Here is an 8,145-nt window from a genome sequence, read left to right as displayed (position 1 = left end):
AGTATATACGAATCATTTAACAGTCTCTGGCAAGTAAATTTCATCCTCTTCTTCATCTGTATTATAGAATTTTTGATGGAGTAAATGACAAAAATCTATATAAATGCTTTGAAAATTGTTTAGTGTAATTTAGTGGTGTTGTGCCATTTATATATTTAATTTATGCACATTTGACTTGATGCATTTAAACACAACAAAACAATGAAAAAAGAGAGTGAGAAATAGAATGAGAAATGACAATTTACTTTGACCATTCTATACAAAGACTCAGTCCATGAATAGATGGGAAACATGACTCTGTGGGTCCCACCATGTGTATCTGTCCCATGTATCTCTCCATGAGTTGCTCAACTCGCTGGCCTGAGTGTGATTCAAATGTTTTTAAATAAACATTTTTCAAACAGCATGACCCTTAAGATGAAAGCCAAATACTTCACCTGTGGCTCAACTGAAAGGAAAGACATTGTTCTAATGCTAGAGGAAAACATGGCTGTACATGTGCTAGTAAATGTTTAACAACTGGTTCTCTGGGAAGAGTCCTTATTTGTAGCTTTTACCATTTTTAGTCATATACATACTTCCATGGAGGCTGATATCAAGCTTCCAATGTGATGTCACTGAATGTGGATCTGGAAGAGAAGCGCAGGGGGATACCTTTACGTGGTATTTCCACGGTGTAGCTACAATAGACATAAATGGCCTCAAGAGCATAGGTAATAGAAAAATGTAGTAAAATAATTAGGCGATGATAAATGTTGCTATTTATCAACTTTGTTTTTAACATTGTTTACTTTTAAGTTTGTATAATTTTTAATAACGGCTGTGCTTAAAGAACAGCTCATAAAATCCCTGAACACTTAACAAGCAGCTCTCACATGCCAGTACGAGCCTGCTCCAGGACACTACTGAACTATCAAGTACTATCAGGATTTGAGCAGAAGAACTCTGGCCAGCTGCAGCATTAGGTTGCTTCCATAACTGTTAAGGTGATGAGCCAAGTGTGGAGTAAGATCTTAATAAGATCAAAAAGTCATTAAGTTTATGGTTGAAAGACATGCACTATCACCAAGTGCCCATCAATGCAACACATTGTCAGAGGAACATTGTCTGAGCCTCCGTGTTCTAAACACAATCTTCTAGGGGAAGGAATTTCAAGGGAGATTGTGGCGATCCATAATTTTCTTTCTATACCCTGCTTTTAAAACTTAACCTCTGAAGAAACTCTTATTCTAGTATATAAAAATAACATTGCAATTTCTTTAAAAAGTCCTCTAAGCTTTAGTAAATGCTTTGTCATTTTAGTTGTGCTTTATTGTAGCATGGTGTTCAGCTACTCATGAGACATTTGGGGAGCATTTGGGGAGCATTTGTATGCACAATTAGCCTCTTATTCATAGAATAAAATTGAAATTCATTTATTTCAGTAATTTTGAAATGTGGTAGACAACCAGTATCGTCTATAAACTTGTAGTTTCCTATCTCTTTTTCTTCTCTTATCAGACGGGACTGTCCTTGTTTTAGTTTAGGGCAAGGATGAGACTGAGAAGTTAAGATATATTTTTAAAAATGAATGAATCTTGGTTTAAACACCAATCTCTCTCTCTCTCTTTTTTTTTTTTTTTGGCTGTGCGGCAGCCACGTGGCATCTTTGTTCCCTGACCTGGGATCGAGCCTGAGACCCCTGCAGTAGAAGCGTGGAGTCTTAACCACTGGATGGCCAGGGAAGTCCCTATACACCAATCTCTGAAAAGATCCCTAGCTATGAAGCACTAAATCTCACAAAATGAGAATTTAAAAGCACAAAAGATTTCAAAGTTGGTGATCTAATTGAAGTACATTAGATTATGTAGGATGCCTATATCAACATCTGGTCCCAATCACATTGCGCTCTTACCTGCACGGGGTGAATCCTGGTTTTGATGCTTCCTATACCTTCCACTGTGGTGACAGCAGCCCCATACAGACAGCAGATGGGAACCAGGCATGCTGTAACTGGATAATGGCTGTGATGGGATTTTGTAAAGAGAACACATAGGAATCACAGAGAGTGGGTAACATAATTCAGGGAGTAATTTCAGTCTAGGAAGAGTCATGAGACTGTATTTCCCTGAGAATACAGAGAACACTAGATGTAAAACCATAACTTTTTGGAAGTGTTCAAGAAAGGACTTACATATGGCTGGAGTAGAATGGTAGAGAGAAATGGAAAAAAAGAACAATGAATTTTGCATAGGACTTCCAAGAGACACTCACTCTCCATTTATTTTTCTCATTTCAGAGAAAGAAAGCTTTTTACTCATCATAAGACGATATACTGACTTATGTAAACCACCATGGGGTAATTTACCCCAGTGATTCTCAACTGTGTGAAGTTTTTAAAAATACAAATACTCTGGTTGCACGCCAGCCTAATTAAACCAGAATCTCTGGGATGCAATCACTCCATCACTTTTCAAAACTCCTCAGCTGATTCAAATGTATGGCCAAGTTTGGAAGCCATGAGTTTATGCCCTTGTCTTGACCATCTCTCCCACACTAGATTCTGTATTGATGACACGGCAGATGTGTTAGCACTAGATTCTCATCTCACTGGTTGGGAATGGGGTCCAGGCTTCATTAGTCCAATTTAGTCTCTTGGAAGAGTGCTTGGTGTACAGAGCAAGAGTGGACCCTGGGTTCACTGTGCAGTTTTGTTTTTTGTGTGCTCCAGTCCCCCTCCCCCATTAAGCTTACTTCCTCTTAATGTTATCTCACTCTCCTTTTTTCTCTCAACTTTTCCAGTGTTCATTGCTCTCCTGTCTTACCCTTATGCCTCCTCCAGGAAATAGAGGCAAGAGTTCCCTCATCGCCCAGCCCACCCCTACTCATCTATAGCTGCAGTCAGCCTCATCCCCATTCCAGGCCTAGAGGGTGAGGAATCCCCCCACCTCCTCCCCTGTGCTCTGGATCCCATCTATTCTTGTCTCCCCATGGACTCGCTCCATTATCAATTGCCTTCCTAACCTCTTCCTTTCTAGGGTCTCATTTCCCTAAATTCCCTGGAATTTAGAAGTAAGTTCAAGTGTTTGTTGTGCTAAAAAAAATCCCCAAATCATTGCCTCTCTTCAGCTAATAGCCCATCTTTCTCCCCTTCTTAGTCAAGTTTCTTCAAAAGCTGTCCAAGACTTCCTGGCCCTCCAGTCACTCCTGTCTGTACCTCACCATCTGTACCTCGCCTTCTAGCCCCACGTCCCTGTTGACAATGCTCTGGGAGCAATCTAATGGCTCTGGGCCACTCCCTGGTGTTTCATACTATTGCACTTCTACCATCTTGGAACTTTCTCTTCTAGATGCTCCTCTTCAACTCTGGCTACTGCCTGTTGGTCTCCTTTGTGAGGGTGTCTTTCTTTGCCCATTTCCCTGTCTGTTGTTCTACAGTGTCCTGCACTTAAAAGCTCTTCTCTGGTTCCTGCTACATTCCAGACCACCAGGGCTGAAAACTTGCCTTCACCACTAACTGGCCCTCATGACATTGACAAGTTATTTAATCCTCTTGCCTCCGTTTCTGCTTTTTTCAGTATGAGTGATACTCAAGCCTATCTCAGTGTTGTTTTGGGGACTGAATATGATAACATATGTAAACTACTTTGAACAGTGCCTCACATTCAATAAATGTTAGCTATTTTTATTATCATGGTCAGTATTTATGTTGATAAAGTTGAATAAACTATAGCTCCGGATGAGAACTCTCCTCTGAATAACAGACCTGTCGACATAGATACCTGTGGACAATCCCTCTCAGGTGTCCCATAATTACTGCAATGCAATGCGTCCAAAGCTAAACTCACCCCTTTTCCCTCCTCTGCTTCTCCTCTTCCTAATCTGTGAACAGTATCACCCAGGGACCTAACACAAAAACTTGGGAATCATGCTAGACAACTCCCCCACCACATTCAATTGGTGAGCAAATTTACATTTTAAGTCAAGGTGACCTAAAATGCTCAATCATGTAGCATGATTTGAGGTCTCACTCAGCCCTTCCAGGGGAATAACTCTTCTAGTGTATGTTGACCTAATTCTTCTGCCAGGACAATGTATCACCTCTTTGTGTTTAAGCCATTCTTGCCTGGCCCCCACTCTGAGATCTCCTACTCAAAAGCAAAGGAAGTAGCTGTACAGCAATAGAGAGCGTGGCCCTGAGAGATTGGCACACAGGACAGATATACTCTGATGGGAAGAAAGTCCATGGGAAAGGTCTGGAGCTTGGGAAGTTGCAGGAGAGCAGGCCTGGAGGCTGTGTGAGCGCGATGGATGCCTGGAGAGAGGAGAGGGGACATATGGCCCGGAAGTGGAGGCCCTGCATTCTTTCCAGAAGTGCTGGGGCCAACACAAAGGATACTGGATCTTCTTGGTCTCGGGGTTGTATCTTGACACCATGACGGTGCAGGCACCGCAGCCTCCTCCCCTGCAACCATACTTCATGCCTGTGAGGTAGACCGGAAGGAAGGAAGTCAAAGAAAAGAGGGGCCCAGGCCGCTCTGCTTTCCACAGTTTTCTTCTTCGGATACTGATAACAAGTAAGTCGTTTTCTGGAGTCTCCCACCAAGATTTCCTGCTTAGAGAGTTGTTCTACTTTTTTGCGTATAAATGAGCTAACTGATGAAAGGGGAGAAGAAATCCCTACAGACCCACACTACACTGCTTTATCTGAAAACCCCGATGCATTTCTGAATGCAACATTTTCTGGATTTTAGAAAGAGTACAATCGCCCTCCAGGTGGGGCTAGTGTTTGCAATCAAACACTAATGTTTCTGCAGTGAGTCATATGTATACTCACACTGAGTGGGACACGTGAAGACTACAAAGAGCCTCATGCCAGTTAGATCAGAGTATGCATCCCAATGAGTATGAAAAAGCCTGTTGAATTCAGGGTTATGGACAATGGATTCTGGACTCGTGTTATATTATTGCCGTGGAAGTGCTGGGAGATGGTGCGTGTGTAAAACTCAGAAACCCCCATTGGGAAGTTAAACTTTCCCTGGTTCAGCAATGTAATGCTTTTACTTTCTTATGGGATTAGAGAATATTAATTGAATAATCTTGGCTCCTGAACCAGTAATGTCAACAGCCTCTGTGTTCCCCTTCCCTGTAAGACGCTGGCATATTTTCACAAAGAAACAACAAACAATATATGTAAATCCCCTGCTATAGGTTCTATTAGAATCTACTGGAATTTGCTTGGGACCTTTTCTGGGTGAGGTTTAAAAAGGACTTCATGGGGGCTTCCCTGGTGGCGCAGTGGTTGAGAATCTGCCTGCCAATGCAGGGGACATGGGTTTGAGCCCTGGTCTGGGAGGATCCCACATGCCGTGGAGCAACTAGGCCCATGAGCCACAATTACTGAGCCTGCGCGTCTGGAGCCTGTGCTCCGCAACAAGAGAGGCCACGATAGTGAGAGGCCCACGCACCACGATGAAGAGTGGCCCCCGCCTGCCACAACTAGAGAAAGCCCTCGCACAGAAACGAAGACCCAACACAGCCATAAGTAAATAAATAAATAATTAAAAAAAAAAAAAAAAGGACTTAATGGGTGCAGATTATATTTGGCTTGGGTGGAGTTTGAGACTGATTTCGTCTTGGAAGTTGCTGCCCATGAAGTGGTAATACCAGATCAGGACACCTTGGAATAAAGAGCTGAGATTTTTTGCAGAGGTTCAGATGGGCTGCACACCCATTGCCTCTGTTCTTTGGTCCTCAGTCTAAGCCAGCTCAGGAAAGTCAAGCTTTCCGCCTTCAGGCAGAGTCATGTGGGTGATACCTTAGTGAGAGTGCACCGTTGACCGGAACAGAAAAGGCAGAGAAATCCTTTCTCTTTGCCTTTGGTGTCCTGACATTTCCAAGCAAAGGAATCCAGGAGCCGTCTGGCTCAAAGATGGAGGCAAATTTTCACTTTTCACTCTGTCAGACCTTAAAACAGCTCTGTGCTGCACATGTTAACATTGCCTTGAGTGAAAAGTAAAAAGTTGATTCAACTGGCTGCTTTGCCCTCTGGTCACCAAACAACTCATTTGATGCCACTCCCACCAGAAGTGTCTGACTCAAGCAGTTTCTTCCATATTCTGTTGACTCATCCTAAAGCTCATCATTAGGTAGGGTTGCCAGATAAAATATAGGACACCCAGTTAAATCTGAATTTCAGATAAAAAACGAATTATATTTTAGTGTATGTCCCATGCATTCAAATTCAAATTTACCTGGGCATACTGTATTTTTATATGCTAAAGCTGGCAACCCTACATAAGTCAAATACAAACAATAATATATCAGAAGTTTATTTTTTGGTCCTCTAAGAAAAGAGCTTTCTCAGTGCCCCCAAGATACACAGCCCTACAGCATATCCAGAAGTTACCCTGAGACTAAATGCTCATGGCCAGCACAGGCAGTTGACCCTGGAATTTCCTCTGGCTTCTGGTCATCCATCAGTGAGTGATTGTGTCCCACTTGCCAGGCAGAGAACGTAACGTTGGGGTCAAACTTGATTCTTTGCCTCAACAATCTCACTTCTCCTTCATCTCTTGCTACACCCTCCCATCCCCACACACAACTCTTTACATCCATCAGAATAAATTGCTTTCAGTTCCTCAAAAGCAATATATTCTCTCGCCTCTGTATCCGCCCCACCTCGTACATAACACCGACAAGAATACCCTCGCCCCCAAGACTTCCTTTTGCCTAGCAACTCCTATATAACCCTCTTCTCCTCCTTCCGTCCCCAAGCCTGCTGTGAGTGCCCTGCCCGTGTCCCGACAACATGGCACTCATCACGCCCGCTGTCTGCCTCTTCACTGGCTGTTTCCCTCACTAGACCGAGTGCAGAGGCTGTCTTCTAGCTTGCTGTCATTTGAACACCTGGTGCTTGGTAAAATTCGTCAACTGAATAGTTGTTTCAAGAACTGCAAGAAGTGTTAGGGCTTCAGTGATGGTATATGCGAGGGGAAAATACGGACAAATGTTTAGGCAGCCTCTGACACATCCCATTTCTCCAGTTTTATCCTAGAGCCAGGATCTCACTGGGATTAAGCAACTCTCTATGACACACCCTCCTTGACCCAAGCAGCTGTGGGTCATCCACTCTTTGTGGTGTATTATCTTGTTTTACAGATTGGATTGCTTAACAGCCGGCCAGGAGGTGTCATGTGGAAGGAGAGGTGATGCAGGATTGCACCCCAACAGGTCTGGGCAGGGAGGCCGGGCGGGGTGGGTAGCTCAGTGGGAGGCTGTGAACTTGGGCAAGGAAAGAGTGGAATGGTTGAAGGGAGGTGGAGATGCCTCGACAAAGTTTTCTCTTTGTGTGACTGTGTCCTGTTCTGGAAATGACACCTAAGCCAGGCTCCAAGCCAGCAGCAAATTGGAGTTTTGTGGCAGCCTGAAGTTTTTGTAATATTGGACACCTGCCTCAAGGAAAAAAAGATAAAGTTATGAGTATAACTTAGGTAGAAGGCTCTGGGAGGGACCATGAGAGTCTTGGGAAAAGTGAAGTAGGTCAGTGCTGGTGTGTGCATGTGGGGTGCTGATTCTGGTAGGAAATCTGTGCTTATTCATAAATATTCATGAGAATCACCCACTTGAGGAACAACTTAAAAATAAAGCCCTTAATTCCATCTCAGAACTGCTGACTCTGTAATCAGGGGTTGAGATCTGGAAGTCTTAGGTGAGTCTTAATTCCTCAGAACAACTTATTTATGATACTAGGCACCAGAAAGGAATGAACAGAGAGGGACACTGGGGGAAGGGGTGGGAAAATGGGAGGCTGGGGCTGCTTCTGGCTATGCTTACCTGGGAGTCTATAAATTTTCAGCTTGTTCCTAACATAGGATTTCTTCATTTTAGGACGTCTAGAGAAAGCATGGTAAAGTGTGTAGTAGATTTAGAAGTGTAATAAAAGGGAAGTGATATGGTGTGCTGACTAACACTGAGATTTTGAAGCTGGGTAAATGGGAGATGGTGGAACCAGTGAGGGAGGATTTGGCCTGTTTGGTTTTTGTTTTGTTTTGTTTCAACTATAAGCCAATTCCTGGAATAGTGAGTGCAATGGGGACACTAGCGGACAATACTGGCTACAGTAGTAAAATAATGGGGTAGGAAACCAGATTGAAATGTTAAATA

The sequence above is a fragment of the Balaenoptera acutorostrata genome, chromosome 8 (assembly GCF_949987535.1).
Source record: "Balaenoptera acutorostrata chromosome 8, mBalAcu1.1, whole genome shotgun sequence".
In the NCBI taxonomy this organism is placed as follows: domain Eukaryota; kingdom Metazoa; phylum Chordata; class Mammalia; order Artiodactyla; family Balaenopteridae; genus Balaenoptera; species Balaenoptera acutorostrata.
Note: the sequence above shows the minus strand (reverse complement) of the source record.